A 15,932-nucleotide genomic window follows, 5' to 3' on the forward strand; every position below is an offset into this window, starting at 1 on the left:
CTAGTCTACTTAGTTATCCAGCAAACAAGGCTGTGTTGCCCAAGTTGTCTCACAGTCTCACTCCCTGACACACACACACCCTGTAAATTCGAACACCCCCCGCATTCCAATTCCTGGAGAAGGCGCTGGCTCAGATCCTTTATGGGATGAATAAATAGCACCAGGTAACATGGCGAGTCACTCACCGGCATGGTGCCCCCTGCTGGTCACTCAGGAATTTGCTTAATTTAGCCCTGGAGCGCCCCCTTCTGGCCTGAGTCTTGCCCACTGTTCCCTGTTAATGGCTCTGCCACCTTGCGTTAGGAGCCACAGTCCTCCCAGAGTACAATGCCCTTCCCTTTGGGTACTGCGCTCCACAGTGCTCCCACACTCAGGGAGCCCGCAACTTCGCATGCCCATCTTGCCTCAGTGACCCACTGCCCATTTTCAACTAGTTCCTTACCTCAGGGGCAAACTGTATCTGACATGGCCTCTCCTCATTGGCAAGAGGATGTGGACCTGCTGCCCTTGCCTGCCCTGGTTGTTTCCCTGCAGCCCTGATACCTCAGGCCTTGCTTCAGGCCCTGCAGCCTGGGAACTTGCCTGGCTTAGAGCACCCTAGATCTGCCGGCCTTTCCCCAGCCCTGCTCTACATCAGGAAGCCTCTAGCTTCCCTGGCAGCCAGGTCCCTCCTGCCACACCACTGGAGCGAGAGTGAGAGAGTTTTCTTCTCAGGAGCCCCTATTTATACCATCCCCAAGTGGGCCCGAATTGGCTGTTACCTGCTGCAACGGCTTGCTTCACAGCCTCATGGTGTGGCCAGTGCAGAGCCACATGGTTCCTCGTTAGAGGTGGCTCTGTGTCCAGGGGGAACCATCCTAGCCCCCCGAGTCAGACAGTTAGGTTGGAACTCGCAGGGGACGTTACTTTCTCCTGCGATTCACGGCTCTTCAGGCACCACCAGCTCCTCACATCACTCCACACAAATGAGCTTAGAAATTTGGGGTTGACTCATTTTGTATCTAGAGGAGTCATCCCTTTGGGTGTGTCTAGACTACGTGGCTCCATCGATGGAGCCATGTAAATTAGTTCATTCGGCATAGTCACTAAAATAAACATGGCCGCCGCGCTGTGCCAACGATCAGCTGATCTGGAACAGTGCGGCAGTCTAGACACGGCGCAGTCAACAAAGGAAGCCTTTGTCGACCGCTCTGGTTAACCTCGTTTCACAAGGCAAAAAGATTATTTAAATCCCCGCTTCTTTGACTATGCTGAATAAACTAATTTACATGTCTCCATCGACAGAGCCATGTAGTCTAGACACACCCCTTGACGCAAGAGTGAGATGTATGAATGGGAACCAGGAATTTCCTCTTTCCTCTCATCATGTGCTCATGGGAATTATTAACACAACACAATCTAAATAATACAAAGAAACCCAGTGAACTGTACAGGCCGGGTCCTCAGCAAGCGGAAATCAGCCTCACGCCTCCGAAGTCAACAGCTATTTCCTGAGCTAGTGTAATTTAGTGCAACCTCCTCGTTATCGATATGCCACAGGTCCGTCTGGTGACTCTCGGTGTCGTTCCATTGACGTAATGAACCGGCCCCTCGGCTGCTGTAAATCAATAATGCTCCCCTGAAGATGATCACACTGCACCAGTGGAGAAAAGCTGAGGGGATTTTCCTCCTAACACTTCAAAATGAGCAAAGTTACTAGACAAATCCTGAGGAAACACAAACCTGCAGCCTCCTCCGATATGTCAGCGTTGAAAGGGCTTGTGTCCTGCCTCGCAGCAAAGCTGGGATGGCTGGTGTTGGCAGGTTTCTCTTTGAGCAGGTTTCTTGTGAGTGTGGACTCCCGGCTTCGTCACTGATCACCTCATGGCTCTGGGCCCTGGTTTCAGGCCCCTCTAGGCACAAACGTGTACGTGTAACCCAGAGGTGCTGAGACCACTGGCAAGGGAGAGTGAGGTCAGGGCCAGCTGCTCTGAGGCGTGTGGCTTTAGCCCCTCAGCTCGCAGGTACATACGTGTACTTTGTACATGCAACATTGGATGCTTGTGTGTTGTGTGCCTAGACAGATGCACATCTCTGCGTGGGTGCATGGAAACCAGACATGTATGTGCCCTTTCAGTTGTGTGTGCCAGCCCAGCCCCCAGCCTACACCGTGAAAGGCATGAGAGCTTGAACACCAATGTCAAAGGGCATGGGGGAGTTGTTTCAGGATCCTGAAAATCAGACTCTCTGCATCCCAATTTAATTCTCTGTAAAATGGTGTGACTAGTCTACCTATCACACTAGGGGTTGGTTGACTAACACCTCTACATTGCGATAAGATTTTGAGATGAAGTTACATAAAGTGCTGCCTATATCAATGCAGATAAATCAAGTTCTAGCTTAATGATAATGTTGGGAGAATTGACAATCTCTGATAAATGCTAGAGAAGGGCTGTGAGTGAGAGTGAGAGTGAGAGTGAGAGAGAAAAAAACAAACCAGCAAAGAGTTTATTGCTGTTTGTGTAAAGCTCAGTGTGTGACAGGAATGAAGGGGTAGCAAATGTGCCTTACTCCAGAAACTCTGCTTAGTTTGACAAATGCAGGTTAAGGGACGACGTGGGGTTCCCATTTTGCCAGCAGCGACTCTTGGCAGAGAAAGGTGTGAGTTGATCCAACAGCTGCAGGGTGAAGCTAGACAAATTCAGACTGGAGATAAGGTGTAAATCAAGGGTTTCACTCCCTGCCCACGGGGCATCTATGGGCCTGGGAGACCCAGTGGCCAGGGGGGCCGTGGCTGAATCTGCCCGCCAAGTCCCATCCCTTCCTGCCACCTGCCCATGCTCTCCCCCCATGACACCCCATCCTCGAGGGACCTGGCCCCAGGGACGACCGGGGAGGCCTGGTGCAGGACGGCAGCAGCGGTCGCCTCCCCCCGCCCGCACTACCCACAGCATCAGAAGCTACAGTGAAGCAGAGGGCTCTCAGTGAGTGAATTCACTCTGCTTCCCTGTGGCCCAAGCTGCTGTGCAGAGTGTGGGGGCCCAACCAATTCTGCCACCCCGTGCCAGCCTCCTGGTATTCCCCGAGGCTGAGGTGAGGGGGCGGGGCAGTAGCAGGAAGGGGCAGGGATTGGGAGACAGCTTCGGACAAGCCCCTCTGGGCTGCTGGGACTCCTGGGCTAGATTGCAAATATGGTCTGACTTGTAGATGGCCCATGGGCCAAGAATTTGAAATACCTGCTGCGACGTGAGGGTCATTAATCATTGGAACAACTGACCAATGCTCATGGTGGATTCTATCTCCCTGGCAGATTTTAAATCAAGATTTAAATTGGTTTAGAACCAGGACAGTGTTTCTTTGAGCTGATTGTCACAATAGCTAAGAGAATTTTCCCATTCCAAAGCAGGTCACCTCTCCGAGTTTCACAACACATGAGTGGGTCCAACATCAAATCCGTGATTTGGAGTAAGAATTTGAACCTGGGTTTCCCTTACAACAGGAGATCCCTAAACATTGGTCCATTTATAGGCTTGGAAGGATTCAATTGTTGTCAGTAAATGTCAGCAAACGTTGATTTCACCATCCACGCGGAAACTGGCACAAGAATATTTCCAGCTACAGATAGGCAAAGTAAGAAAAAACTTTGGCCTACATTGGAGGGGAAGGTTGACCTAAGATATGCAACTCCAGCTACATTAATTACATAGCCAGAGTTAACGTACCTCTCCTTGGCTTCCCTTATTCCTTGCAAGGAGCAAGAGTACTGGCTCGAACGGGGCACCCTCTGAGTTCACTTTAGTGTGTCTTTACTAGACCCACTAAATCAAACCCCGGAAAATCGACCATAGCAGCATTGATCTTCCTCATAATGTAGATGTGCCTTCAGAATCCAAATCTAGTGAATTATACTTTTTTAGTTAGGTTTGTTACATGTGGGCTAATGAATGAATAGTAAAAACAAGTAGGACTTGTTGATGTAAGGATATTTACTGTGCATATTTTGACATATGAAGTTGACAGTTTCTGTTTCAATGGTTTACACAGCTTTAACTGTTTGAATTTCAACATCTACTACCATTAAATAATTCTCACTTCCTCTAATTTCATGGAACTGAGAAAATGTGAGTTGATAAACACCTAAAATATGCTTAAAATAATTGCTGAAATTATATTAAACCCCCATGAATTCTTCCAGCACACGTAATAGGACCATTCATTTCCGAGGCAGAAATCAGCTTCCAAGCCGGTTGAGAACAGCGCAAGCTGCATAAAATATCACAGACAAATTGGCAAGCTGGGAATACGCCTGGTCCTGGGACCCCTCCCTTCCCACCTCCTCTCCCTCCGTTCTCAGATCAAACATTACACAAGCACAAGTGCAGGAGGGACACAAATCTCACCTTGTTCAATGTTTTTCTTGAAGATGCTGCCTTCCTTGAAGACATTTTCCTTGTTTCCATAGTAACAGTATTCATCCCATAACCTCAAAGTGGGTCAGCAGCGTCTCCCAATGGTCAGGTTGTCACAGAATTCCTCCCCCCTTAATCGTTCTCCTCCAATAGCATCTGTTTGTCAATGTCCTCATTAGTAGCAACCTCCACTACGTCTCTCTGCCAGCACAGACACGAAGGGCTTTAGCGGCCTTTGCTGCATTGGGACACCGGACCCTGCCTCCCACTGTTCTGCCCTTGGAGGGGAAAGGCCAGGCCAGTCCTGCCATGGGCGCTAAGGATAGAAATCTAGGAGGAGCCTGGACTGCTGCTTTTCAGAGGGCCCCCTGGTACCAGCTCTGACCTGCCAGCCAACGGGGATGGGGAGCAGAGTCAGACTCCTGCCCACCCCACTAATCTACATGGCGTCTGATAGTGTTTCATGGGGATGAAACCAGCTAGGTCCCATAGATGTTCCTCCCAAAAATGACAGGCAAGGCTGATAGCGTTGCCTAGTAGCAGAGTTGCCTGACTCTCCCCATTGTAGGACCATTTTCAGTTGCTGGCTTCTTTTCCATGCTATAACCGTGTGCCAGATTTTCCACGTCCAGTGTCTGCCATGGGCTCAGCTATTGTGACCATTGCAGGGCAAACCGTTGAGCTGTTTCTGCGAATGGGGCGGAGGGAACGGGCATTGCTTTGCAATGGTAACAGGAACCTGATGGCCTTTCCTTCAGAGATGTAACAAGATGGGCCCTTCTCCCGCTCTTGGGTCCCTCGCGAGCAGTCTGGAATGCCTCTCGCTTGTCAACACTGCTGTGAGTTTCCTTATTTATGTTCCACCTCTATCACAATCCTATGCAATGTTTCCATAGACATTGTCCTTTGATCCTCAGCCCTTTCTCCAGAGAGAGAATCACAGAATCCTAGAATCCCAGGGCTGGAAGAGACCTCAAGAGTCATCGACTCCAGCCCCCCGCCAAAGGCAGGACCAATCTCAACTAAATCATCCCAGCCAGGGCTTTGTCAAGACGGGACTTAAAAACCTCTAGGGATGGAGATTCCACCCCCTCCCTAGGTAACCCATTCCAGTGCTTCATCACCCTCCTAGTGAAATAGTTTTTCCTAATCTCCAACCTAGACCTCCCCCACTGTAACTTGAAACCATTGCTCCTCATTTTGTCATCTGCCCCCACTGAGAATAGCCTCTCTCCAGCCTCTTTGGGACCCCCCTTCAGGGAAAGCGACAAGGAGTCCTGTAGCACCTTAGGGTATGTCTACACTGCCACCCTAGTTTGAACTAGGGTGGCTAATGTAGGCATTCGAACTTGCAAACGAAGCCCGGGATTTAAATATCCCGGGCTTTATTTGCATGTTACCGGGCACCGCCATTTTTAAATGCCCCGTAGTTCGAACTACCTGCCCGCGGCTACACGCGGCACGGACTAGGTAGTTCGAATTAAAGATCCTATTTCGAACTACCGTTTTTCCTCATTGCAGGTCGGGGTCTTGAGGCAATACTGCAGTAGAGACCTTAAACAAGACTAGCAGGAGACACCAACAAACTCCCCTGTAGCCCCCATGGCGTGATCTGAATAATAAGGGGAAGGGCCTAGCAATTTCCATTGAGAAATGGCTGGCGGTGGCCAACATTCCTCGCCCTTTGCACCTGTTTAAGCACGATGGAGATAACTAGAACAGTGTTTCTCAACCAGTGGTATCCTTGGGGTACATCCACGCAACTTGAAATTTGGAAAAAACTGAATTTTTGTTTTAAGTTTTACAGCTTTGTATTATCTTTGTACTTTTTACACCCAAAAATTTCATCACCCACCCTGCTACGATTAAGTTGTTTAAACAAATGTGTTGCAATGGTAGAAAAAATTTGTGTGTGTGTGAAAACTGTAGGTACTGGGGGTACTTATAGGCTGTGTCTAGACTACATGGCTCCATCGATGGAGCCATGTAGATTAGACAGATAGGCAAAGGCAAATGAAGCCGCGATTTAAATGATCACGGCTTCATTTACATTTACATGGCTGCCGCGCTGAGCCGACAAACAGCTAATCAGCTGTTTGTCTACTCAGCGCACTAGTCTGGACGCTCCCCTGCCGACATCAAAGCCCTTTGTCGGCAGCCCCGTTATTCCTCGTGGGATGAGGTTTACCGGGGCTGCCGACAAAGGGCTTTGATGTCGGCAGGGAAGCGTCCAGACTAGCGCGCTGAGCGGACAAACAGCTGATCAGCTGTTTGTCGGCTCAGCGTGGCAGCCATGTACATATAAATGAAGCCACCATCATTTAAATCGCGGCTTCATTTGCCTTTGCCAAAAAAACAAATCTACGTGGCTCCGTCGACGGCGCCATGTAGTCTAGACGTACCCATAATGTTTGAGTTTTTTAAAGGGGTACTTTATGGAAAAAAAAGGTTGAGAAACACTGATTTAGGATTTCCTTGAAAGGGTGTGAGGTGCCCCTGTAATCCAGATCAGTAGCCCGGTAGTGGCCGCTCTCAGTCAAATGGGCCAGTGCACACTGCGAAGGACTTTTAATCCCTGGATGATGGGCACAATGGGCCTTAATCTCGCCGTGTAGTTAAAAATAAACCAACCATGCTGTGCAATGTCGGAAACTGCCTGCCTGCTCCTGTGATGCTCCCCCAGACCTGGACAATGCTGGAGCTAAGCGCATTTGGGCGTATTGGCTTTTCCTCTTTTCTCTGCAGCTTGTGCTTTGGGCCGGTATCTGACTAGCTAGACCAGCCTCTGGTGTCCCAAACTCATTCTGCCCCACAGCAGCATCCGGACAATTGTCCCGCTCACATCCTTGAGAAATTGACCCACCACAGAAAGTGGTCGCTGGCCATTGGAGCCAGTGACCTGATGGGACCATTAGATCTTCCAGTGCCTTCCTGTATAGCTCAGGCTGTCCACCTTCCCTTTTCCCCCGGACTGAGCCCAGTAATCTCCCACACGGATATCCCGTCTGTATCTGAAAGCTTCAAAAGACAGAGAATGTGACCCTTCCCTGAGCGGTGTGTTCCAGTGGTTAATCACCCTTGTTGTTAGCAATTTGTGCTTCCTTTCTCACTTGACTCTGTCAGGCTTCAATTTTCAGCCACTTGTTCTTGTTCTGCTTTTCTCTACAAGATTAAAGAGCCCTTTAGGTCTCGGTATTTTCTCCCTGTGAAGATGCTTCTACATTGTAATCAAGTTACCTCTCAATCTTCTCTTTTTTATCCGCTAAACTGCTCTTCACGTCTCTTCGTAAGGCATTGTCTCCAACTCTCGGATCATTTGGGGGTCTTTTTTCTGCCCCATCTCAACATTTTTAACCAGCATTTTTAAAATGGAGACACGGGGACTGGGTACAGCAGACTCCTAGTGCACTAGACCAGTGTTTCTCAACCAATGGTACGTGTGCCCTTAGGGGTACTCGAAAGAAGTCCGGGGGGGGGTAAATCAACACAAGTGAAATTTGGAGGAAACTGGATTTTTGTGTTACATTTTACAGCGCTTTATTATTTTTGTGCTTTTTACACCCAAAACTTTCATCGCCCGCCCGGTTACAAAAAAGTCCTTTAAACAAATGTGTTGCAATGAGAGAGAAAAAATTCTGTGTGTGAAAACTATAGATACGGGGGTACTTGTAATTTTTTTAAGGAGTACTTTATACAAAAAGGTTGAAAAACACTTCACTAGACAGTGCTTTCGCTGCTGGCAAAAGATGGGTGAATAATTGTTCCAAGTGGTTTGCTCAAGCCATTCTTCTCTTTACCATCGGCTCAGAGAAGGGAAAAGCCACTTCTTGATCTCCGTCATTTGGGTACCAGTGGAGAGAAACTCCCCTGGGATCTTGATTCACATGTGTCACTGAGACCAGAGGCTAATCCCACGAGGCTGTCACGGCCAGCCACTGTTAGTGTCAGTGTTTGTGTTACTGTCACACCCAAAGGCCCCAAAGGATCAGGGAAGAGACAGTAGGAAGAGACCGTCCCTGCCCTAAAACATTTGCAATCTGCATTAAGGGAGGGGATTTTCAGAAGTGCTCAGCACTGACTGTTCCCATTAAAGTCCATAGTAAAACTCTACACCCCACCCTCAGCCTTCCCTGCACCCAACCTTCCAACCAGACTCCCCCAACTCAGTCTGCTCCTGCACCCAACCTCCCAGCCAGACACCCCTACCACTTGCTCCTGCACCCCCCGACCTTCCAGCCAAACATCCCCCCCCCCCCCCGCCTACTCTTGAACCCAACCTCCTGGCCAGACCCCTTCACCCTCAGCCCCATTTTGTCGTGATGGGTGGCTGGCTGGTGGTCTGCAGAAGGGTTTGCCTTGAGCAGGGTGGGCCACGGGCCAGAGTTTGAGAACCGCTAATTTATGCAAAGCAGCAGGGTAGGGCGACGTGGCGTTCTCTGGCCTGTGGGAGGCAGGTTGTCAGACGAGACTCTGACCCTCCCCTCTGGTTTCACCACTGATGAAACAGAGGAGGCGCTACCAGCAGAGCAGCCCGGGGCAGGGGGAGTCCTTCAAGCCATAGAGGGGCTTTTTGCACAGGCGGCGCTCGTGTCCGACATGCCCCCTTTCTTTAGCAGGTCCCGCCACTCAGACGTGTCAGGCAGGTCTGGCACTGCCCCAAGCTGGATAGACAGCCGCGGGGTGACAGGGAGTGTATCACACCATCCCCAGGTCGGGTCGCTGGTCTCTCATTTTGCCTTTTCCCCCTTTGCAGGCAGTGGCCCTTGTCATGATTAGGAGGGTTAGCCAGCAGCCTGGGGATTAAGGGGTTAACTACACCTAGCCAGGTGGAGTGACCAATAGGAATGTAGGTGGGACTTTTCAAACTGGGACAAAGGAATTTGGGTTTTTTTTCCTTTCTCCTTTTGTCTCTCTGGGGGAGTTCTCTGCAGCTACAGAGAGGGACAAGCATGTCTCTCTCTCTCTCTCTCTCTCTCTCTCTCTCCAAGACACCATTCTTCATTTTCTGTAAGTAGGGTAAAGTTTAGGTAGTTTCATTAGGTTTTATTGTTTTAAGGATTGGGTATGGGAACTGAGATCTGGCCCTGCTTAAAAGATGTTTTGGCTTTTCTTTGTAACTAAATTCTAGGCCCATGGAGTTTCTCCATGAGTATATTTTGTTACCTCCCTATCTAGTCATTATGTTTGCAACAGGAATATTGTTGTAATAATAAAAGTTCTTTCTTTTCTTTTTATTAACCTGGCAGTGGTTAATGGTGTGCCTTGATTTTTATTTTAGGGGGGGAGAGGGGAAAGGGCTGAGAAAAAATGAAGGGAAAAAAGAGAAAGTGATCTGAATTTTCCTGAGCCCTGTAAAAGCTCTGGTTCCCGCCCAGTTTGTGTGCTGGCCGATGGGTGGGTCACTTCCTGTTGTATCTGCGCTAATTCAGTTGGAGTCTCCTAGCTTTTAACACAGGAAAGGGAGGATGAATCCAAGCGACTGTCTGTCACGTGTGATTGCAGCCCGGGAAGGCTGCAGCGAGCAAGCTTTGAGCTAGCGAGCACAGATTGCATTAGGGAAAAGGCTGCGGCAGCCTGGACTAGCTGGTTGAATATATATCTAAAGTCCCAGGTGGACTTGTACAGCTCAAGCTGTTACCTGTGCTGCCAAATTAGCTAGCTCATAGGTAGCTTGGGCATGTCTCTATAAAAGCATAAGAACGGCCAGACTGGGTCAGACCAAAGGTCCGTCTAGCACAGTGTCCTGTCTGCCAACAGTGGCCAATGCCAGATGCCCCAGAGGGAGGGAACACAACAGGGAATCTTCAAGTGATCCCTCTCCTGTCACCCATTCCCAGCCTCTGACAGAGGCTAGGGACACCATTCCTACCCATCCTGGCTTGTAGTCATTGATGGACCTAACCTCCATCAATTGATCTAATTCTTTCTTGAACCCTGCTCTTCACAACCTCCTCTGGCAAGGAGTTCCACAGGTTGACTGTGTGCTGTGTGAAGAAAAACTCCTTTGATTTGTTTTAAACCTGCTACCCATTAATGGCTACTCAAGCGGCAGTCACACCCTTCAAGGCAGTGTGGGCAGACCCTGTGTGAGCACAGATCTAGTACCATATACATGGAGCCAAATCCTTAGCTATTGTAAATCCATGTCGTTCTGTTGAAGTCGGGATTTGTGCCCTAATAATAAACCCATCCTAGTTTCAAAGCACTTCCAAGGCTGGTGCATCCTAGCTTCTTTTAAGCACGCCCAGAGAGGGGGTTTATTTGCATAATCCTTCCTAGATTTTGGAGCACTTAGGGATCTAGAGAAGTTTGCTGTGTGGTAAGAACGGCTCTTTGCATTGGAGAACTCTGCTCTCCAAGTGCAGGGAATTAGTCACTCGATTGCACGGCTCTGCCTACTCACAGTTTAGAGCCCAGCCACAGCAGCGCTTAAAACGGAAAGTCCCGCCGCGGCAGGAGCGCCGGGAAACAGCTCTCCCAGCGCTCTATGTAAACCACCCCCACGAGGGGAGTAGCAACCGGCACTGGCACTGGCTCCCAGCACTGTAGCCTGGCTCCCACTAGCACTTGTCAATGCTGTGACTTGCTGTGCTGAGGGGGTGTTTTTTCACACCCCTGATGGAGAACGTTACAGTGCTGTACAGTCCCAGTGTAGACGTGGGCCACCTCTGAAGGCTTGGGCATTGGATGTTGACTAACACTTTGCGGACCTATGGGGATACGCTTAGCAGAGTTAATGCTCATCTTGCTAATGTTTCGGTTAAGGTCCCTCGCCGTATTATGAAAGTGGCATCGCCGGCTGCTGGAAACCTATTCGGTTTTCACAGCAGCAGTGAGAACCAGTCTTCAGGGCTTATTTTCACCCTTGGGATTTCTTATATCTTGGAGCTTCTAAACTTGTTGGTTAATAATGACCCCCTCCTTACGTAGCATATAGCAATTAGTGAGCAGAAAAGTATTGCCCTGAAGCCTCCAGTAGCCTGTTATTTTAGTGCAGCACAGTCCCTTATGGGTACTTATTACAAAAGCAGCGCCAGCTTGTCAGAAGTTGGCCTCTAGTTTGATACTTACAAATCGCAGTTGCAGTTCAACACTCACTTTCTAACTGCAGATAAAGAACTCCCTTGCCCCGCCCCCTCGTACGCTTCCCTCAGGCCCCTAGCCCTGCCCCACCGTTCTGAGGCCCCGTCCCCACGCCCCACGGCTCGCTCTCCCACACCCTCACTCACTTTCTAACTGCAGATAAAGAACTCCCTTGCCCCGCCCCCTCGTACGCTTCCCTCAGGCCCCTAGCCCTGCCCCACCGTTCTGAGGCCCCGTCCCCACTGACTGCACTCCGCCCCACGCCCCACGGCTCGCTCTCCCACACCCTCACTCACTTTCCCCACGCTGAGGAGGGGGTTGTGGTGGTGGAGGGGGCTGAGGGCTCCAGCTGGAGGTGCAGGCTCTGGGCCAGGGCTGGGAATGAGAGGTTCGGGGTGCAGGCTCTGGCTGTGTGGCGCTTACCTCAGGCAACTCCTAGTCTGCAGCCCAGCGGGGCTGAGGCCCTGCCCACTGCCACCAGCTCCCACTGGCTGTGCTTCCTGGCCAGTCGGAGCTGTGGAGCCAGCGCCCAGGGCAGGAGAAGCACATGGAGCCTCCCTGGCTTCCCCTGCACCTAGGGGCTGCAGGGACACGCGGCTGCTTCCAGGAGCCATGCAGAGCCAGGGAGCCATGGTGCTGCCCGGAGCACCTAGGGGCCCTTTTCCACTGGGCATCCTGGTCGAAAACCAGGCGCCTGTCAGCCCTGGAGTGCAGGGCACCTGAACGGTGGGTGCAAAAGTGACTGAGTAGCACAGCGGAGACGTGTCCCATACGGCCCCCGGCAGACGGCTTATGGTTCAATGGCCTGTTCTCCATGGTCAGCGGGGCCAACAGACATGCCAGGACCCTGGGCAAGATGGGGGACAGCGCCGTGCGCCAGACGGGGCGGGTCTTCGGACGGAAGGGGCGGGGCTGGGGCAGCCAGCCTCAGCGCTGCCCCGAGCACACCGGGAGCCCTGGGCCATTTTTAATCACCGGGACCCCTCTTTGTGGCCCCTCCCCCAGCCCCAGCTCCCTGGGTGGCAAGTAGGCGTCGCCTTTCCAAACCTGGCCCCGCCCACACTCCGCCCCCAGAGCACCTGCTGTAGATGTGTGGGGGTGGAGTGTTGCTGCCCCTAGGGCCCCCCCCCCCGGAGCCGGGGAGGCTGTGGCTCTGTACTGCTCCACCTCCCCGTGGTGTGTGGGGGGGGCAGTTTGGCTCCTGTGGGGGGCAGGTCCTGGGCAGAAGTTGCCTCCCCAGCCCTCCCTTCAGCCACTGCCCATGTCCCCCTCCCGTCACCGGGCCTGTCCACCGTGGATTGTTTTCCCAGCCAGCCGGGGTTCCTGGAGCAGAGAGCCAGCCAGGAGTAGGCCACAGTCATTTAAAAGGAGCCGGGGAAGAGGGGAAGCAGGAGCGGGTGGCACTAAGGAGGAGGAAGCGAGGGGGGCACAAGAGAAAGGGGGGGTCTCTGCAGCCCCGGAGGTGAGACGCCACCTCAGAGCAAGGCTGCCCGCCCTAGTGGCAAAACCCCAAATGCCCTCGTCTTCGTTTCACTCCCCTCCCAGGGCTAGTTTGGGCACAAGTCAGAGCAGGTGAAGTGAACTCTGTTCTTACCCTGCAATGCCTCCTGCAGCCCCCCCCCCCCCCCATGCCCAGGACACCCCCACTCTCTGCGAACCAGTGTGATTTTGAAAGGGGGGTTGTTCAGGACTCTGTGTGCGTCTCATCACCCCCACCTGTGGCTGAAGCATTCCAGCCCCTCTGCTGACCATGCCCACCTACTTCGCAGGTCTAATGAGATCCTCAGGCCCTTCTGGGGCTTCTCCTGTTGTTTAATTAATTGTCCACAGCTGCCCCCTTTGCGTGACCACTTAGTCCTGACAGAGGTGACAGTCAAGATAGCCCTGGTTTAATTAATTTCTCTTGAGGATTTAAATGGGATAATGCTAAAGCTTAATCCGGCCCTCTCTAAAATCCCTGTCCTTGGCTTTGGTCACTCGTCAAAGGTTATTTTCAGTGTCTTGCTCCTCTCTTCCCCTCTCCTCAGTTAAGCTCTCTTGACTCCTGGTAAATAGTTGACATCTGCTCCCAGGTAGCAGATGGCTGAACCGATGCCAGTTACACTCATATCCCTCCTGACGATTCCCGCTTTCAGCGCAGAGGCTGATTCTCTGCCCACCGCAGGTCTCGCTCTCTAGCAGCCGGCCCCAGTACGGTCACTCAGTAGCGCACGTTCCCAGATCGGGATGGGGCAGGAGCAGGCCCGTTACATTGTGACTGAAAAAAATCTTCAAAAATGCTTCATAGGGCTTCTCTGCTCCCGTGCTGACAGGCCCAGACAAAGAGTTTGCAGGGCCCAAGGCGGCATACGGGGGTTGGCCTGTCAGGGCCGTGAGCAAGCAGCCGGTGTGGGTGGGCGCTGGGCAGGCGGGGCCCTGAAGACAGCATTGATAACAGCATCTGACTCCCCCTGCATCCAGTACTAAAGTGATTTGTAACCCAACACCAGGCAAAGCTCCTGTCTGCTAGGGGCAAACAGCTCTTTGTGTAGACTCCTGTGTCAGGAAGGGTGCTATCTATTGACCGATTCTAATCTGCTTCGTTTTAACTACCCAATCTTCAGATACTGACTGATTCCCTCTAGCTCCCTGTCTCCCATCCCCCTTCCTTTTTTCCCTCCCCCCTTCCCTTCCCTCTCATAGACTCATAGACTGTAAGGTCAGAAGGGACCATTATGATCATCTAGTCTGACCCCCTGCACAATGCAGGCCACAGAATCTCACCCACCCATTCCTGGAATAATCCTCTCACCGATATCTCCGATATTGAAGCCTTCAAATACTTTGAAGGTCCCAAGATGCAGAGAATCCTTCAGCTGTGATCTGTACCCCATGCTACAGAGGAAGGCAAAAAACCTCCAGGGCCTCTGCCAATCTACCCTGGAGGAAAATTCCTTCCCAACCCCAAATATGGCGATCAGCTAAACCCTGAGCATATGGGCAAGACTCACCAGCCAGACACCCAGAAATTCTCTATAGTCACTCCTATCATCCCTCCATTGACCTATTTCCCACAGATAATGAATGGTCAATTAGTTACCAAGATCATATTATCTCATCAACCCATCCCCTTATCATAGAACTGGAAGAGATCTCAGAAGGTCATCAAGTCCAGCCCCCTGCTCTAGGTAGGACCAATCCCATCTAAATCAACCCGGCCAGGGCTTTGTCAAGCTGATACTTAAACACCTCTAGGGATGGAGATTCCACTACTTCCCTAGGTAACCCATTCCAGTGCTTCCCCACCCTCCTAGTGAAATAGTTTTTCCTAATATCCAACCTGGACCTCTCCCACCACAACTTGAGACCATTGCTCCTTGTTCTGCCATCTGTCACTACTGAGAACAGCCTCTCTCCATCCTCTTTGGAACCTCCCTTCAGGAAGTTGAAGGCTACTCTTCCCTTCTGCAGATTAAACAGACCCAACTCCCTCAGCCTCTCCTCATAAGTCATAAGCTCCAGCCCCCTAATCATTTTGGTTTCCCTCCGCTGGACCCTCTCCAATGCGTCCGCATCCTTTTTGTAGTGGGGGGCCCAGAACTGGACACAATTCTCCAGATGTGGCCTTACCAACGTCAAATAAAGGGGAATAATGACATCTCTTGATCTGCTGGCAATGCTCCTCTTAATGCAACCTAATATGCCATTAGCCTTCTTGGCTACAAGGGCACACTGTTGACTCATCTCCAGCTTCTCATCCACTATAACCCCCAGGTCCCTTTCTGCAGAACTACTACTTAACCGGTTGGTCCCCAGCTTGTAACTATGCTTGGGATTCTTCCGTCCCAAGTGCAGGACTCTACACTTGTCCTTGTTGAACCTCATCAGATTTCTTGTGGCCCAATCCTCCAGTTTCTCTAAGTCACTCTGGACCCTATCTCTGTCTTCCAGCATATCTACCTCTCCCCCTAGCTTAGTGTCATCCGCAAACTTGCTGAGGGTGCAATCCATCCCCTCAGCCAGGTCATTAATGAAGATATTGAACAAAACCGGTCCTAGAACCGAACCTTGGGGCACTCCGCTAGAAACCGAACGCCATCCTGACATCGAGCCATTGATCACTACCCGCTGGGCCCGGCCTTCTAGCCATCTATCTATCCATCTTACCGTCCATTTATCCAATCCACAATCCCTTAACTTGCTGGCAAGAATATTGTGGGAGACCGTATCAAAAGCCTTGCTAAAGTCAAGGTATATAAAATCCACTGATTTTTCCCACGTCCACCAAGTCAGTTACCTCATCATAGAAGTTAATCATATTGATCAGGCACGACTTGCCCTTTGTGAATCCATGCTGACTATTCCTAATCACTTTCCTCTCATCCAAGTGTCTCCAAATGGATTCCTTAAGGATCCCTTCCATGATTTTTCCAGGAACCGAGGTAAGACTGACCAGCCTATAGTTCCCTGGATCATCCTTCT

The 15,932-nt window shown here is 51.1% G+C and overlaps 1 protein-coding gene across 7 annotated transcripts in view; it reads left to right on the plus strand.

Moving 5' to 3' along the window:
• RALY (RALY heterogeneous nuclear ribonucleoprotein) overlaps positions 1–15,932 on the plus strand; it is a 221,553-nt gene that overhangs the window by 101,897 nt on the left and 103,724 nt on the right. The window lies entirely within an intron of this gene.

This window comes from Pelodiscus sinensis, chromosome 18, assembly GCF_049634645.1.
Source record: "Pelodiscus sinensis isolate JC-2024 chromosome 18, ASM4963464v1, whole genome shotgun sequence".
In the NCBI taxonomy this organism is placed as follows: Eukaryota; Metazoa; Chordata; order Testudines; family Trionychidae; genus Pelodiscus; species Pelodiscus sinensis.